We start from the raw sequence: 19,454 nt of genomic DNA, 5'->3' as shown, positions 1-19,454 counted from the left end.
ACAGTGATCTATCAAGACTGAAGGTAGCTCAGAACAAGTTTCTCAGAATGGTTACTGGCCTTCCTCAATCCACGCCTTGCCTCCCCCTACAGTATGACCTGGGAATTAATCCTATAGAGGATGTAGTTCAGTATGGACCACTGGCGTTTTGGCGGCACCTGTGGACTACACCTGAACTATCCATGTATGCCGAGGCTATTCTTGAGGTAAGGGGCATAGAGGGGGCCTATAGGGTTCCATGGTTCTCATTCCTTAGAGCGCTACTGAAGGATTTGGGATTGGAGGGCCTTTGGGTAGACCCAGCTAGTGCCACCTTCCCATCCAAAAAAATCCTTAAAGAAATGTACTGGTGCAGGATCATGGAGAGGAGACCATCTTTAGTGGGGGGTTCTACGATGACTTCGGTTTTTCTAGTTATTAAGGATGTCCCGAGATATGAAGATTACTGGGACATAATAACCAAGTCAAATGACCGGAAACTGTATCATCAACTGAGAGTGGGCTCGCTACCTGTGCGTGGGCTAACACACTCTTGGAACCCAGAAAGTAGTGACAAATGTCCTTTTTGTGTAACGGAAGTAGAAAATATTGAACATTTACTATTCTGCTGTCTAAAGCATACACTACCCAGAAGAGTCTGGTTAAGATCAGTATGTTGTTCGATGGGCACTAGATCTGCTATTGCTGCCAGTAGGATTTTGAAAACGGAAACTACTGCCTTAATTGTCATCGGTGTGGCAAAGTTCATTAGCTGGGCCTGGTCTATACGTTCCCGTAACCTTAGTCACTGAGTCATAGTTATTACGTCATCTGTTTTGTAATTGTGTATTGTTGTATGTCGTAGTCATAGTCTTTTTCTGCCCAATTTAATGCTGTTTTACCCAGGTTTTAACGTGAATTGTATTTATTGTCTTAACCTTTTTATGAAATGTATTTTATGCTTGTTGTATATTGTCTTTTATGATATATATCGAAATAAAGACCTTTTGACTTGACTTGTGTAGACTGTGGACAGATGAAATCCCAATACGAATTGGCAATGTCGCCATGGAAAGGCTGCGGAGTCTCGCTGCGGGGGCCCATTACGGGCCCCCGGGTACTCCGGGGGGCTGGGGGTACACATGGGGGGTACCATCATTTCAAGGAACAACGTGGCAGGCACCGCGTGGTGCTGTCACGTTGTGCTTTGAAATGAACAAGATGTATTCTTGGCATTGTGGCAGGTCACAATGCTAAGAATACGGGATGCACCCGCCACTGTGGCGGGCGCATCCTAATACCCCCCATGGAACCCCCCCTTATGGCAGGCGGTCCTTTCACACGATGGGATGACGGGCGGACTAAGTCCGCCCGTCATCCTAATGCACCCCTTTGTGTTCAATTTGGATGTATACGTTAAATGTATATATATTTTTTCTATTTCTATGCATGGTGTCCAATCACGTGGTGTTAGCATTTTCACATTAAAAAATGGCGTTTCTAGCTTTCAGATTGTGTGACCAATGGCAAGTGTTGCCCGAAACGCGTAACTAAGAAGCAAGAATAAAGATTTGATTTTGCCTGCAGTTCCAGTGGTTCGTGATTCCTTTCGTAGCTGAAGTGGTGATAATTGGCGCTGCGAGCGGATGAAGGATCTGGGTGATTTTTTTCCTCAATTGGCGGAAGGTGGTTGCTTCCACGACGAACCCACTTCCTGATAAGTGGCTGCCACCCTCAACCAGCGTGTTGTGTGTTCGAGAAAGGAAAGTTTGGCGGCAACCCCCTGTGCAGCTGGAGAAGCCCGAACGGAACACGGGAAACGTACCCGGGGTTGGATTGGTTCTGGCAACGAGCGCGTCAGTGTTTGCACAAGTGGGGAGGAGTGAAAGGCAGAAGCGGCGGGTGGATTTGGCTTGTATTGCAAGATTATAACAGCAATAAGGTTGCTTTCTCGCTAACATGTCAGCAGAAGTGGTCCGTAATGGAGAAGCTGCTGCAGATACATTATTTAATGATTTGCCTGGGAAAATAGCTGAACGGGAAGGTGCAAAGAGCACAGAGACCAACAAAGAAATGGATGCAAAAAACTTGCTAAAGAGTCTGGAAAAATGCATGAAGTCTGAAACCTCGAAATGGTGGGAACATAAATCGCTGTCAAAGTATATTGAAGTGGGCCGCATTCCGAGGAGCTTACGAATCCTTTTAGCCCCGACTTTTGAGAGGCCCATTCCAATTACGTGAATGGGGAGAGAGTAATTTGACTGCGTCAATTAATCTAGGGCATTTTCTGGATGTCATGAGTGATGTCATGAGTGATGTTACTGACCATGTCATGAGTGATGTAATATGTGACATCATCAGCAGTGCATTGCGGGCGCGCAAATTATAGTTAGCTGAACTAACTATAACAGGGGAATTTCAATTGTTTTGTATGAGTGAAATGTCCAGCTAACTATAACATTTGTGAAACCTATGTTTTTTTCAGTGAATTTCTTAGGTTTTTTAAATGCTAATTCCTAACTATAACGTGGCTGAAACCTATGGTTTTTTCAGTGAATATATATGTATATATATATATATATGGCTTTATACGAGTGAAATGTCCAGCTAACTATAACGCCCCTGAAACCTATGGTTTTATCAGTGAATTTCTAAGGTTTTTTAAATGCTAATTCCTAACTATAACGTGTCTGAAACCTATGGTTCTTTCAGTGAATTTCAAAGGTTTTTCAAATGGTATTTTTTAAGTGTAATAGTAGTTTTATAAATATTTTGTACTGAACTTCTGGACTTTTTAAACTGTTTTTTAAAAAAAATATTGTTTATTAAATAATATTTTATTTCTTTTGTAATGTTTATTTTTTTTAAATGTAAAAGTAAAATATAGTGTAATCATTTTGTTTTATTTTTTTATTTAAATATATAAAAAAAATATTAAAAACATTTTTGTGTCGCGCACCATAAACGCACCGAGCACGGCGGATCCACGGATCCAATCCGCCATTTTAGAAAAGTTGTGAAAATTCATGAAGGATCCGCATACGGAGTGCGACGGGTTTGCGTTGTGCAGTTATGTTGTATACGTACGTTAGGTGGGGTGCGCGTCTGGTATGCGACCGGTCCAAGACTCCTGCTCCAGCGCATTCACGACACATGCGCCTTACAGTATGCAACGCTTGCGCAGTGCTGCGCTGTTTGTGACATCATAAGAGTACTGGATGCGCTGGGTGCACGAATCCAGCGAATTTTTTTTATGTTCTAAAATTAAATGTACGTGTTTTTTATATACATATTAGGCCTAGACATTATCTAATGTATTTATAAAAATAATATATTTCGACTTAAAGTTATATTACTTTTATATCTATTTACGCAAAGTCGCGTAAGGTGCGTGCCCCGTAAGCGCACGGTGCGCGGATTCCATGTAACCTCAAAAATAAAGTTTTGATTGGTTCATAACATCTCACACTGCAAGTATTGAAGGACCCCACCCATTTCCATCATTCTCTTTGGAGTAGTTCAAGAGAGACATCTCTTCTCTTTCCAGAGCTTTTTTTTGCATTTTTTTGGGTGTTTTCCAAGAATTGCATATGAGAAATGGCATCTGCTTCTCAACCGTCTCAAAATTCTTCAGATTAAGTTGTCTTGAAGATCCACGCAAGGAGAGGCCTACTTTTTTTTTATTTTTCACCTTTCCGGACGGACAAAAGAAGGTGAACGCTACCAAAGTTAAATGCACACTGTGTGACAAGATGCTGTCTCGAGGCACTCAAAAGAAATACTCTTGTGGAACAGCAAGCATGCTGAAACCTCTAAGGACCATTCATCCAAAGAATCTGGCAAGAGAAGAGATGAAGAGTGCAGCAAAGAATCCACCACCAGCACAGGATCGTCTACTTGTACACCTCCAGTGGACATTCGTCCAGAATTTGCTTATCTGCAACAGCACTGCACAAAATGCAAATCCATCATTTGCTATGGAGAACAATTGGTAGATGCTGTGTATTTATTTTTTTGTATTTGGAACAACGTTTAATTCAAAATTGTAGCTGTTTACTTCGTTCCTTTTTTTGTTCATTTTATAGAAAACACCAAAAACAAATACAAAATTGTTTAAAAAATACAAAAAAAAGACCAAAAAAAAGTTCTTCTCAGAACTACCTAATCTGGTTAAAAAAGAACTATTATTGCATGGTAATGTCTGAAAGTTTGAATAAATATGTAGCGCATAATTGACTGAAAGAATGTATTAGTAGTGTATGGTGAATGTATAAGTGTAGATCTATAAGGAAGTACTGCAGCATGACACTGCAAGCTCTTTAGCTGCACTACGCTGATGCACTTCCGAATCACAGGGATGTGACATATTTACATGAATGGTATGGTGTTTTTTCTGGTTTGGACGAACAGGACTGACTCCTTAATTCAAATAATGGGGTGATGTTATCTCCTCTCAAGGCTAGGCACGTAAGGTTAAATACTGCTTTGGGGTTCACATATTGTGAGAATGGTGGCGGTCCAATGTTGACTAATGGCTCCCCCTTGATGCTTCCTCTTGTAGGTACTCAAGTTCATAGTACTGTAGGCATCTGTAATTCATCAGTGTTGGTCGGTACAGAAGGGTCTTGCAGTGATGTTGTGCCCTACTCATTGAAGAAGGTCCTTAACAAATCCCTGCAATTGGGCAGTCACACCCCTGTTACTAGGAGGTTGGATGGTGATCTAACTTTGCTGTAGCTGGATCAGGACTCTCTACTTGTTACTGTTAGTCCCACCCCTATCCCCAGTACAATCCGCCCTACCACCCCTATTTCTGTGGCATGCCCGAGGGAGCCCCTCAAACAGGCTTTGCCTATGGCAAAGGTTTCATCATGGAATATAGCTGGCCTTGAATCCAAACGTGCTCTTTCTGACTGGGGAAGCTTTATCGACCAATCAGATATCTGGTAATTTCAGGAAACCTGGGCTACACTACCGATATTTCGTACAGGTTTCTTAAATTTTTCTAGACCAGTGGTGAAGGGCGCTAGAGGTAGACCTGTGGGAGGCCTGGCAATCTGGGTTCGTCAACATGAGGGGGTGACAGTGGCTGAGATCCCGATGGATAGTCTAGACATGATGGCTATCCGGGTAAGCTCTACAAAGGGTCTGGATATAATTATTGTGAACATATATATGAGGGGTATCCAAGGGGGTAAATGTTCGCCGGTTGCACATGTACTGGAGGCCTTCTTGAGCTCCCTACCTAGGAGTATTAACAGAGTGGTGATGGGGGATTTTAATACTTGTTTTGAGCCTCTGGGTTTGGATGATGGCAGGCTTTCAGAGGTAGAGGATTCATTGTGGGGTATTCCGGGGCTGGAAATTCCGCCTATTAAGAAATGGACCCAAGCAGCCCTGTTCATGAAGGGTCTCTCTATGGATCAGGGTATGCGAGCAGTTAATGGAAGACTGAAGTCTGATAGGTTAGGGGTAGTAACTTATGACAATGGTAGGTCTGGTTCTCGCATTGACTATATTCTGGTAAACTTAGAAATGTGGTCTTGCTTGATAGACATGGTGGTCGTAAGTAGAGTAGAAAGTGATCACAACCCTTTAGTCCTTTCTATTAAAGACACTAGTTTTGTTGAGTCTATTATGGCTGAAACCCCCCTGCCACAGGGTATCCTAGCCAATAACAAAAGAAGGGTTAGTTGGCCTAAAATAGTTTTAAATGAGGAGCCTATGTTTTGAATTAAGAGTATACTTACGGCCACACTGGCCAAAATCCATGGTTTTGGGCAACAGTCTGAGCTTATAGCTAATATCCCGACCCTACATAGTGACCTCTTCACAAATCTCAAATCAATATTTGTTAAGAGTATTACACCTAGTACTAGAAGTAAAAAGCTGAGAACCCACTCTTGGTTTGACAGTGCATGTAGACAGGCCCAAAAAGCGTTGCATACAGCCATAAAATCCAGTGCAGGAAACAATACGTAGCTGTAGGGCCACATATAAAGCTGCCCAGATCTCGGCTAAGAGGAATTGGGATGAGGCACGTTGGAGGGAACTGCTGGAGGCATGTCAGAGCAATAACATGATCAAATTCTGGCACCATCTTAAATGGGGCAATCGCCCTCAAGATGTTGTCCCCTCCAATTTTGTGGAGCCAAAGGAATGGGTCATGTATTATGGCAATCAATTTAAAGTGAACTGTAACATCACTGCCACTTTGTCACCTATTATCTGTGAGGATGCCCTGGTTTTTACCCCAACAGAAGTAAGGACTGTCTTGAAGGCTATCCCGGGTGGCAAGGCACCGGGTCCTGGCAGCATTCCGGCCGACATGTTCAAACAGGATCAAGACCTCTGGGTCCCCTACATTACTTTGTTAGCCAATGCTTTGGCGAAAGGAGCAAGTGTACCGGAATCATGGTTGGGGGCAGAGATCCTTCCTATCTATAAGAAGGGCGATCGCTCTGTTCCGGCTAATTATCGACCCATCAGTCTTATCGATGCGGTTCAAAAGAATGTGGCTCGCCTTCTTCTAGGTAGAATCCAGTGCTGGATATCAGACTATGATATATTAACGCCCTTACAGGCAGGTTTTCGTCCGCACATGGGGATCCTAGAACAGGTATTTAGATTCATGTTATTATATTGGAAGGTGGTAGTCTTAGGGGGGGGTCTTTTGTTTGCGGCCTTTGTTGATCTTAGGTCCGTTTTTGATTTAGTGCAGAGGACCAAGCTGTGGGAAGTCCTATTGGGGCTAGGTATGCCAAAAGAGCAGGTGACTTTACTTATTAACATGCACGCGAATACATAGGCTATAGTCAGATGGGGTAAGCCAGGCGAGGTTACTGATAGATTTGAGGTTGCCAAGGGGGTTAGACAGGGGTGCGTCTGGGCTCCCACCCTGTTTTCACTGTTTATTAATGGGGTGACCAATTATTTCTCTAACTTTCCGACGGACGCGCCCTCTCTTGCTGGGAGGAAAATTCCCCTCCTCATGTTCGCTGACGATACGCTCATTATTTCCAAAACGAAGCAGGGCTTACAGTCAGCACTGTCTCGTTTTGAGCTTTTCTGCAGCGAGCATGAGTTGGAGGTGAATGTTGAAAAGACGAAATTTATGGTTCTACGGGGCTCTAGAGCTGTTAAGGCAAAGGTAACAATGAGTGGGGTTATCTTGGACCAAACAGAGGTCTTTACATACTTGGGCGTTACGTTGAGTGAGAACCTAAGTTGGAAGCCTCAGTTGGACCTTTTGTCCCTTAAACACGCCCAGCTTGGGGGTGCCATATTGAAGGAGCACTCCAATTCTCTAACTAAAGACCTGGCACCCCTGGCCAAAATCTATGGTTCAAAAATAATTCCTTCTATCCTATATGGTGCAGAATAGTGGGGTTACAGTGATCTATCAAGACTGAAGATAGCTCAGAACAAGTTTCTCAGAATGGTTACTGGCCTTCCTCAATCCACGCCTTGCCTCCCCCTACAGTATGACCTGGGAATTAATCCTATAGAGGATGTAGTTCGGTATGGACCACTGGCGTTTTGGCGGCGCCTGTGGACTACACCTGAACTATCCATGTATGCCGAGGCTATTCTTGAGGTAAGGGGCATAGAGGGGGCCTATAGGGTTCCATGGTTCTCATTCCTTAGAGCGCTACTGAAGGATTTGGGATTGGAGGGCCTTTGGGTAGACCCAGCTAGTGCCACCTTCCCATCCCAAAAAATCCTTAAAGAAATGTACTGGTGCAGGATCATGGAGAAGAGACCATCTTTAGTGGGGGGTTCTACGATGACTTCGGTTTTTCTAGTTATTAAGGATGTCCCGAGATATGAAGATTACTGGGACATAATAACCAAGTCAAATAACCGGAAACTGTATCATCAACTGAGAGTGGGCTCGCTACCTGTGCGTGGGCTAACACACTCTTGGAACCCAGAAAGTAGTGACAAATGTCCTTTTTGTGTAACGGAAGTAGAAAATATTGAACATTTACTATTCTGCTGTCCAAAGTATACACTACCCAGAAGAGCCTGGTTAAGACCAGTATGTTGTTCGTTGGGCACTAGATCTGCTATTGCTGCCAGTAGGATTTTGAAAACGGACACTACTGCCTATATTGTCATCGGTGTGGCAAAGTTCATTAGCTGGGCCTGGTCTATACGTTCCCGTAACCTTAGTCACTGAGTCATAGTTTTTACGTCATCTGTTTTGTAATTGTGTATTGTTGTATGTCGTAGTCATGGTCTTTTTCTGGCCAATTTAATGCTGTTTTACCCAGGTTTTAACGTGAATTGTATTTATTGTCTTAACCTTTTTATGAAATGTATTTTATGCTTGTTGTATATTGTCTTTTATGATATATATCGAAATAAAGACCTTTTGACTTGACTTGTGTAGACTGTGGAGAGATGAAATCCCAATTCGAATTGGCAATGTCGCCATGGAAAGGCTGCGGAGTCTCCCTGCGGGGGCCCATTACGGGCCCCCAGGGACTCCGGGGGGCTGGGGGGTACACATGGGGGGTACCATCATTTCAAGGAACAACGTGGCAGGCACCGCGTGGTGCCTGTCACGTTGTGCTTTGAAATGCACAAGATGTATTCTTGGCATTGTGGCGGGTCACAATGCTAAGAATATGGAATGCACCCGCCACTGTGGCGGGCGCATCCCAATACCCCCCACGGGACCCTCCTTATGGCAGGCGGTCCCTTCACACGATGGGATGACGGGCGGACTAAGTCCGCCCGTCATCCTAATGGACCCCTTTATGTTCAATTTGGATGTATACGTGAAATGTATATATATTTTTTCTATTTCTATGCATGGTGTCCAATCACGTGGTGTTAGCATTTTCACATTAAAAAATGGCGTTTCTAGCTTTCAGATTGTGTGACCAATGGCAAGTGTTGCCCGAAACGCGTAACTAGGAAGCAAGAATAAAGATTTGATTTTGCCTGCAGTTCCAGTGGTTCGTGATTCCTTTCGTAGCTGAAGTGGTGATAATTGGCGCTGCGAGCGGATGAAGGATCTGGGTGATTTTTTTCCTTAATTGGCGGAAGGTGGTTGCTTCTGCGACGAACCCACTTCCTGATAAGTGGCTGCCACCCTCAACCAGCGTGTTGTGTGTTCGAGAAAGGAAAGTTTGGCGGCAACCCCCTGTGCAGCTGGAGAAGCCCGAACGGAACACGGGAAAGGTACCCGGGGTTGGATTGGTTCTGGCAACGAGCGCGTCAGTGTTTGCACAAGTGGGGAGGAGTGAAAGGCAGAAGCGGCGGGCTGATTTGGCTTGTATTGCAAGATTATAACAGCAATAAGGTTGCTTTCTCGCTAACATGTCAGCAGAAGTGGTCCGTAAAAGAGAAGCTGCTGCAGATACATTATTTAATGATTTGCCTGGGAAAATAGCTGAACGGGAAGGTGCAAAGAGCACAGAGACCAACAAAGAAATGGATGCAAAAAACTTGCTAAAGAGTCTGGAAAAATGCATGAAGTCTGAAACCTCGAAATGGTGGGAACATAAATCGCTGTCAAAGTATATTGAAGTGGGCCGTATTCCAAGGAGCTTACGAATCCTTTTAGCCCCCACTTTTGAGAGGCCCATTCCAATTACGTGAATGGGGAGAGAGTAATTTGACTGCGTCAATTAATCTAGGGCATTTTCTGGATGTCATGAGTGATGTCATGAGTGATGTTACTGACCATGTCATGAGTGATGTAATATGTGACATCATCAGCAGTGCATTGCGGGCGCGCAAGTTATAGTTAGCTGAACTAACTATAACAGGGGAATTCCAATTGTTTTGTATGAGTGAAATGTCCAGCTAACTATAACATTTGTGAAACCTATGTTTTTTTCAGTGAATTTCTTAGGTTTTTTAAATGCTAATTCCTAACTATAACGTGGCTGAAACCTATGGTTTTTTCAGTGAATATATATGTATATATATATATATATGGCTTTATACGAGACAAATGTCCAGCTAACTATAACGCCCCTGAAACCTATGGTTTTATCAGTGAATTTCTAAGGTTTTTTAAATGCTAATTCGTAACTATAACGTGTCTGAAACCTATGGTTCTTTCAGTGAATTTCAAAGGTTTTTTAAATGGTATTTTTTAAGGTTAATAGTAGTTTTATAAATATTTTGTACTGAACTTCTGGACTTTTTAAACTGTTTTTAAAAAAAATATTGTTTAATAAATAATATTTTATTTCTTTTGAAATTTTTATTTTTTTAAATGTAACAGTAAAATATAGTGTAATCATTTTGTTTAATTTTTTTATTTAAATATATAAAAAAAATATTAAAAACATTTTGGAGTCGCGCACCGAAAACACACCCAGCACGGCGGATCCACGGATCCAATCCGCCATTTTAGAAAAGTTGTGAAAATTCATGAAGGATCCGCATACGGAGTGCGATGGGTTTGCGTTGTGCAGTTATGTTGCATACGTACGTTAGGTGGGGTGCGCGTCTGGTATGCGACCGGTCCGCGACTCCTGCTCCAGCGCATTCACGACACATGCGCCTTACAGTATGCAACGCTTGCGCAGTGCTGCGCTGTTTGTGACATCATAAGAGTAGCGGATGCGCTGGGTGCACGAATCCGGCGAATTTTTTTTATGTTCTAAAATTAAATGTACGTGTTTTTTATATACATTTTAGGCCTAGACATTATCTAAGGTATTTATAACAATAATATATTTTGACTTGTAATAAAAGGTATATTACTTTTATATCTATTTACGCAAAGTCGCGTAAGGTGCGTGCTCCGTAAGCGAACGGAGTGCGGATTCCATGTGACCTCAAAAATAAAGTTTTGATTGGTTCATAACATTTCCCACTGCAAGTATTGAAGGACCCCACCCATTTCCATCATTCTCTTTGGAGTAGTTCAAGAGAGACATCTCTTCTCTTTCCAGAGCTTTTTTTTGCATTTTTTGGGGTGTTTTCCAAGAATTGCATATGAGAAATGGCATCTGCTTCTCAACCGTCTCAAAATTCTTCAGATTAAGTTGTCTTGAAGATCCACGCAAGGAGAGGCCTACTTTTTTTTTATTGTTCACCTTTCCGGGCGGACAAAAGAAGGTGAACGCTACCAAAGTTACATGCACACTGTGTGACAAGATGCCGTCTCGAGGCACTCAAAAGAAATACTCTTGTGGAACAGCAAGCATGCTGAAACCTCTAAGGACCATTCATCCAAAGAATCTGGCAAGAGAAGAGATGAAGAGTGCAGCAAAGAATCCACCACCAGCACAGGATCGTCTACTTGTACACCTCCAGTGGACATTCGTCCAGAATTTGCTTATCTGCAACAGCACTGCACAAAGTGCAAATCCATCATTTGCTATGGAGAACAATTGGTAGATGCTGTGTATTTATTTGTTTGTATTTGGAATGACGTTTAATTCAAAATTGTAGCTGTTTACTTCGTTCCTTTTTTTGTTCATTTTATAGAAAACACCAAAAACAAATACAAAAGTGTTTAAAAAATACAAAAAAAAGACCCCAAAAAAGTTCTTCTCAGAACTACCTAATCTGGTTAAAAAAAGAACTATTATTGCATGGTAATGTCTGAAAGTTTGAATAAATATGTAGCGCATGATTGACTGAAAGAATGTATTAGTAGTGTATGGTGAATGTATAAGTGTAGATCTATAAGGAAGTACTGCAGCGTGACACTGCAAGCTCTTTAGCTGCACTACGCTGATGCACTTCCGAATCACAGGGATGTGACATATTTACATGAATATGTCACATCTCTGTTCTTCCTTCTGCATTTGTGCAGAAACTGAGTACTTGGGTACTGACTGAATGATTAGAGTACTGCAAGGAGAGTGCCTGGGTGAATTTATAAGTGGTTGGGTTTTGGGGCTGTAAATGGTTCAGTACATAGTGCTGAATGGGTCACTAGATGAGTGCAAGGGGAGTGAAAGGGTGTTTGCAGGAGTGTATGGATACTGATTGAGGAATTGAAGGTGTGAAAGATAAGTATGTAGGTGGTTAGAGGACTGCATGCATATTGGACAGAAGTTTGTAGCAGTCCATGTGCTAAGGTCTGGATCACTGCATCAGTACTTGGGTACTGACTCAATGATTAGAGTACTGCATGGAGAGTGCCTGGGTGAATTTATAAGTGGTTGAGATTTGGCGCAGTGAATGGATTAGTACATGGTGCTGGATGGGTCACTAAAGGAGTGCAAGGGGAGTGGCAGGGTGTTTGCTGGAGTGTATGGACACTGACTGAGGATTTGAAGGTGTGACAGTCAAATGTGTAGGTGGTTAGAGGATTACATGCATAGTGGATAGGTGTTTGAAACAGTCTATGTGCTAAGGCCTGGATCACTGCATAAGTACTTGGGTACTGAATATATGATTAGAGTACTGCAAGGAGAATGCATGGGTGAATTTATAAGTGGTTGGGTTTTGGGGCTGTAAATGGTTCAGTACATAGTGCTGAATCGGTCACTAGAGGAGTGACAGGGTGTTTGCTGGAGTGTATGGATACTGATTGGGGAATTGAAGGTGTGAAAGATAAGTATGTAGGTGGTTAGAGGTCTGCATGCATATTGGACAGACGTTTGTAGCAGTCCATGTGCTAAGGTCTGGATGAGTACTAGGGTACTGACTCAATGATTAGAGTACAGCAAGGGGAATGCCTGGGTGAATTTATATGTGGTTGGGTTTTGGCGCAGTGAATGGATTAGTACATGGTGCTGAATGGGTCACTAGAGCATTGCAAAGGGAGTGACAGGGTGTTTGCTGGAGTGTATGGTCACTGACTGGGGAATTGAAGGTGTGAAAGATAAGTGTGTAGGTAGTTAGAGGACTGCATGCATAGTGGATAGGGGTTTGAAGCTGTCTATGTGCTAAGGCCTGGTTCACTGCATGAGTACTTGGGTACTGACTGAATGATTAGAGTACTGCAAGGAGAGTGCCTGGGTGAATTTATAAGTGGTTGCGTTTTGGTGCAATGAATGGAATAGTACATTGTGCTGAATGGGTACCTAGAGGAGTGCAAGGAGATTGACAGGGTGTTTGCTGGAAGTGTATGGATACTGATTGGGAAATTGAAGGTGTGAAAGGCAAGTGTGTAGGTAGTTAGAGGTCTGCATTCATAGTGGATAGGGGTTTAAAGCAGTCATGTGCTAAGGTCTGGCTTACTGCATGAGTACTTGGGTACTGACTGAATGATTAGAGTACTGCAATGAGACTGCCAGGGTGAATTTATAAGTGGGTGTGTTTTGGCACCGTGAACGGATTAGTGCATGGTGCTGAATGGGTCACTAGAGGAGTGCAAGGGGATTGACAGGGTGTTTGCTGGAGTATATGGACACTGACTGGGGAATTGAAGGTGTGAAAGACAAATGTGTAGGTGGTTAGAGAACTACATGCATAGTCGATAGGGATTTGAAGCAGTCTATGTGCTTAGGCGTGAGTCACTGCATGAGTACTTGGGTACTGACTGAATGATTGGAGTACTGGAAGGAGAGTGTCTGAGTGAATGTATAAGTGGTTGGGTTTCAGCGCAGTGAATGGATTAGTACATGGTGCTGAATGGGTCACTAGAGGAGTGCAAAGGGAGTGACAGGGTGTTTGCTGGAGTGTATGGACATTGACTGGGGAATTGAAGGTGTCAAAGACAAATGTGTAGGTGGTTAGAGGACTGCATGCCTAGTGGATAGGAGTTTGAATCAGTATATGTGCTAAGGCCTAAGTCACTGCATGAGTACTTGGGTACTGACTGAATGATTGGAGTACTGGATAACCCTGGGCGTAGTGGGCGTAGTGGGGCTTCGCGAAGCTACGCGAAGTGGGCAAAAAACTACGCCCACCCGCGCACTTCACGTAGCCCCACTACGCGCCACCCGCCTCCCTCCCGCCCTCCCTAAATGCTTACATTAATATATAAAAGAATTATAAAACCACTTACCTTGTCCTGCCGCGTCCCCGGGGCTCCCGCTCGTCATTGCGCCGCCAGCGCGCGCGTCTTGGATGCTAATGCGCATGTGCGGCCGCCCGTGCATGCGCATTAGCATCCAAGACGCTCGCGCCGGCCGCGCAATGACGAGCGGGAGCCCGGGGACGCGGCAGGACAAGGTAAGTGGTTTTATAATTCTTTTACATATTAATGTAAGCATTTAGGGAGGGCGGGAGGGAGGCGGGTGGCGGGCAACTTTGCTACGCCCACGAAGTGGGCGTAGTGTTGCCTGCTTCGCCTACTTTGCAAAGGGCCAAGTAGGCAACACTACGCCCACTTCGTGGGCGTAACGAAGTTGCCCGCCCAGTGTTAGTACTGGAAGGAGAGTGTCTGAGTGAATTTATAAGTGGTTGGGTTTTGGCGCAGTGAATGGATTAGTACATGGTGCTGAATGGGTCCCTAGAGGAGCGCAAGGACAGTAGATTTTTAAGCAGTTATGTGTCAGGAAAGAGATTAAATAACCACATGCTTCTGTCACAATGGTTGCAGAAGTGGACACAGACTCACAGTGTGATTCTAGACAAGCAAGACTATTCCCTGGACTTTACCAGAAGAGACTCACTAGTCTTGAAGGGGTTAGGTGACTGCATACATACTACACATTTCACTACAGCACTGCTAGAGTGAATGGCTGAATCATTCTGCGAATGCATAAGCAATGACTGGGTTCTAATACTACTAAAACTTGACAACAGGATAGGTTTTTAGGCAGTTATGTGTCAGCAAAAACATGAAGTAACCACATGCTTCTGTCATTATGGTTGCACAACTGCACACAGACTCACATTGTGATTCTAGACAAGCAAGACATTTCCCTGGACTTTAGAAGGAGAAACTCACCAGTCTGGAAGCAGTAAGGTGACTGCATACATTCTACACATTTCACTACTGCACTCTAGTGTGAATGCCTGACTCATTCTGCGAATGCATAAGCAATGACTGGGTTCTAATACTACTGTGCACACAGACTCACAGTGTGATTGTAAATGTAAATGTATTGCGAGTTATATAGCGCACGTATCACCCGAAGGTATCAAGGCGCTTGCTTAGGGAACCCGTCCTGGTATTCCCCTGTGAGATACCCCGGCAGGGTATCCACAAGGTGAAAGCCAGGCATCCCGCCGCGAGGGGCCGTAGTGGAGATTAAGCAAGCTATTGCCCAGAGTCGCAGAGTGTGACCCCGTGAATTGAGTAGGCACCGGAGCGAGAATTGTCGAGTCCGTGGAATTTTTGAGCCCGAGCCCCGCCGAGGCGGGGAATCGAACCCTGGTCCACGGCCGATCTCAGCATCCGGGTCTGCCGCCTCTAACCACTGAGCCACGCTTCTCCATTCTAGACAAGCAAGACTATTCCCTAGACTTTAGCAAGAGAAAGACAGTAGTCTAATTAAAAACAAAGGCACCACATACAACACCTCACAAATTATTATACAGAATGTCTGTAGCATTTAGGGAGGGCGGGAGGGAGGCGGGTGGCGGGCAACTTCGCTACGCCCACGAAGTGGGCGTAGTGTTGCCTGCTTCGCCTACTTTGCAAAGGGCAAAGTAGGCAACACTACGCCCACTTCGTGGGCGTAACGAAGTTGCCCGCCCAGGGTTAGTACTGGAAGGAGAGTGTCTGAGTGAATTTATAAGTGGTTGGGTTTTGGCGCAGTGAATGGATTAGTACATGGTGCTGAATGGGTCCCTAGAGGAGCGCAAGGACAGTAGATTTTTAAGCAGTTATGTGTCAGGAAAGAGATTAAATAACCACATGCTTCTGTCACAATGGTTGCAGAAGTGGACACAGACTCACAGTGTGATTCTAGACAAGCAAGACTATTCCCTGGACTTTACCAGAAGAGACTCACTAGTCTTGAAGGGGTTAGGTGACTGCATACATACTACACATTTCACTACAGCACTGCTAGAGTGAATGCCTGAATCATTCTGCGAATGCATAAGCAATGACTGGGTTCTAATACTACTAAAACTTGACAACAGGACAAGCTTCCGAGGACCGGTTTCTGGCATTACAGCCGTCTTCAGCTCGGCTTGCTTGAATCCAGTGTCAAAGTGAGCTAGGGACTCACGTTTGAGCATACCCTGCCACACTTAAGGCGGCCAAAGCGGTACAAAATTCCGTCCATCATTCCCTTTTGTATCGCTGAATTTCAATCTATCAGCTTATCCTATGTAATGTTCCTTTCAAACAGTTTTTATTAACCAATAAGAAACATGCTTTTAAAACACAAAAACATGCACCCTATTTTTCAGTCTATAATGTTCTCAAACAGCAATCATTTCTCTTCTTTTTTAAAAACTGCATCTTATGCACTATTTTAGAAAAATCTTAGTTTTCAAACTGCCCATTTCACATACAGAAACATTCTGAGTGCATCCAGACCTCCCTTCAAGATTCCCAGAGTGTGGAGTGTGGGACACATCTATATATTCTGGTTGAAAAGGTATGCTGAAAGCAGAGGTATTGACAAAAATTTAGCTTTGCCAAATGTAGACATTAAATGAATTGGTCAGAGAGGACTAAAGTGGCACCAATTGATGCCATTGGTGAAATCCTTTTTGCATCTCCAACACCCTGACCTCCTAATTGTGCACTGTGGTGGCAATGACCTAGGCACTTTGACTGGGGTAGGTCTGGCAATGCTCATGAAGGACACCTTTGGAGAATTGACGTCACTTTTTCCCCAAACTGCCTTTGTCTATTCTAACATATGCCAAAGACAGAAATGGAACTGGTCCAATTAGTTTTGTGCACTGATTGAGAAAGCTAGGAAACATGTCAATAAAGCTGTTTCTGCTTATCTCAGAGATTACAGGATGGGGTCCATTTACAACAACAATCTGTGTTTTAATATGGATGGTACCTATAGGAGAGATGGTGTACATTTTACAGATGAGGGTAACAGAGTCTTCCTCAACAACTTTAGACTCTGCATTGGTACTTACTTGTAGGTAAGAGTGATGGGGCAGTGGGGCGGAGTGGGGAGGGAGTCGACAGAAGACAACAAGGGAAAATTATAATTAAAAAAAGAAAAACACTTAGCTTGTGTTTGGCGCATCGCCGAGTCGGCGATGCAGCAAGTTTTCTTTTTTTTCTTTCTTTTTCCTCTTGGTCGTCTGTCAACTCCTTCCCCGCCCACCACCCTTACCTGCACGGGCCGCTACTGGCTGCAGCCCAGTGGTGGAATTTAATTTACAGACCCTAGGTACATGTGGTAAAATTTACTAGGGATTTATAAGTAAATTAAAGGTGTCAATTAGGAGTATGCCAATTTTACTATTTTTAAAGATGGGAGCATAAGCATTTTACCCCTGGTTAGCAGAGGCAAAGTGCACTGAGTCCTACAGCCTAAAAAAAAGGATTCAATAAAAAGGCAGGAATCCGGGTGAACCTGCTGGAAGGGCAAATTTTCAACATTAGCTGCATGCTGAAAAGCTGTGAAAAGTGTTGAGTATTCTATAGGACAGGGGCATGAAGCTAGGAGATGGAAAGTGCACCTGTGTAGCGGGTGGCTTAGAATATTTAAGACAACATTTATCCAGGATTGGAGTCACTCTCAAGCAGTTTGGTCAGGGTGACCAAGGATGCCATAATTCCAGCTAACAAGGATCAATTGAGATAATGTCAGTGTTTAGCAGAATTCTATGCAAGGTTCATTCCTTAGGGGCCCATTAGGTTGGCAGGCGGTAGGCCACCGCCCATATGGTGGTGGCGATCTGCCTGCCATTCTCCACCGCTCGCCTAACATTTCCCCACTATATTACGCTGGTGGGGACCCAGGCAGACAGAAAGACCATCTGCCGGTTTTCCACCGGTAGGCAATCCGCCTGATTGCCTACCAGGCGGAAAAGGCCTGCCATATGGTGGCAGTGTATTGCCTTTCCATGGCGGAGACTCTGCCATGAAAAGGCATGGGGTCTTTTCTTTGGGGGCCTCTTGCAGGCCCCCAGTAGGTTGGGGGGTGGGTGCCTGCCCTCCAACATTGGCATGGGCAAGGTGGCAGGCACTGCACGGTGCCTGCCACGTTGTGCTTGACAATGCACTGCATGCATATATTGCATTGTGGTGGGTGCTGCTTATAGGCATTATAGGCTTTGCGGGTCCAAAATACCATTACGTTGGCGGGTGGACAATGTCCCCCCAACATCGTATTGAGCCCCTTAGTTTGGTGACAAGAGCCCCTTAAAGAAGTTGATGAAAGAGATTGAAATATTGAAAGATTTATGTGATCTGTAGAGTATACAGAAGGTTTTGATGAAGGCAAGCTGCATCATGAAATTATCACTGTTGCAGAATTTTGGCACGCTTATTCCTTGTATTTTTGTAATGGATGTAAATGGTGGTAAAAAGGAAGATGGGATGGATTACTGCATCTATGGTTTGCTGAAATGCAGAGGCCATATAATTAGTCATGGAGTGGGAAGCATTTGCTATGGGGTGTTCAACATTTCAGACAATACATTTGGGGATCTGAGTTCACATTGTAAAAAGAGCAGAAACCCTAGTTTCTCATTTTTTATTACGGAGGGAGTTATTTTTGCCACTGCAAGAAAGTTGAAAATGTAGCTATTTGCCTATGGAAAGAAATCTATTGAGGTTCTAGGCGAATCCCAAGCTGAGCTTAAGTTCAAGGGTAATAAAACTGCAGGAGTGGAGAACATAGCTCAGGATGGCTTACGTTTGGGGAGTGCTGAATAGGTCACAGGTATTGTTATACCCTGATCATCAATAGCAATTTAGGTTACAGGACTATCTGTACAAAATGGAGTAAATGCCACAAGTGCAAAATGTTGCAGCTTTGTTGCAGATGATATGGAGAAAGACTCTGGGGAGAGGACAGTCAAAAGTGTTGGGTGTGAACGGTTGGTACAGAATATGAATGGGTTATCACAGAACAAAAATGGAAACAAGTAGTCAGGGATAATAAGGTTTTGTTTAGGATATCAACATTAACTGGCAGGGGTGGCCTACTGGAAGAACCAGTAAGGGCCTGATTACAACGTCAGTTGGATTTGCCTTCGACCGACATGGCTGCATTGAGATTCCTAATGGTTAAACCTCAAGCTGTGCGACCACCGTATTATGATGTATACTAGGCTATTTTCCAGATGACTCCAACACGATTGCGTCAGTCAGAAACGAGCCCAAAAGGCTGTTCTACAAGGATCTCGACTCAGCAAACGCATTGTTGTACCGCCGAGCTGATTATGATGCATCCAACATGGTCGTGGTGGCTTGGCTACCACATGGCAAGTGTAAATCACAGAAACTGACGCCAACTAACAGAACGAGAACCATAGTATGCCTTAACAAAACAAAACAGATGATGTCAGTTCAAAGAGTAGACACACCTACCAATCCATTTATAAAAAAACTATTTCCAGACAATAAACCTTAGCTATCACAATCCGGCAGATTCTGATGGAGCACATTGCTGTTTCCAGGTACACTGCAGCTAGCCCTTCACACATTCACAAACCACTATTGC

The sequence above is a fragment of the Lissotriton helveticus genome, chromosome 2_1 (assembly GCF_964261635.1).
Source record: "Lissotriton helveticus chromosome 2_1, aLisHel1.1, whole genome shotgun sequence".
Classification (NCBI taxonomy): Eukaryota; Metazoa; Chordata; class Amphibia; order Caudata; family Salamandridae; genus Lissotriton; species Lissotriton helveticus.
The sequence above is the reverse complement of the archived record's forward strand: the minus strand, read 5'-3'. Positions refer to the sequence as shown.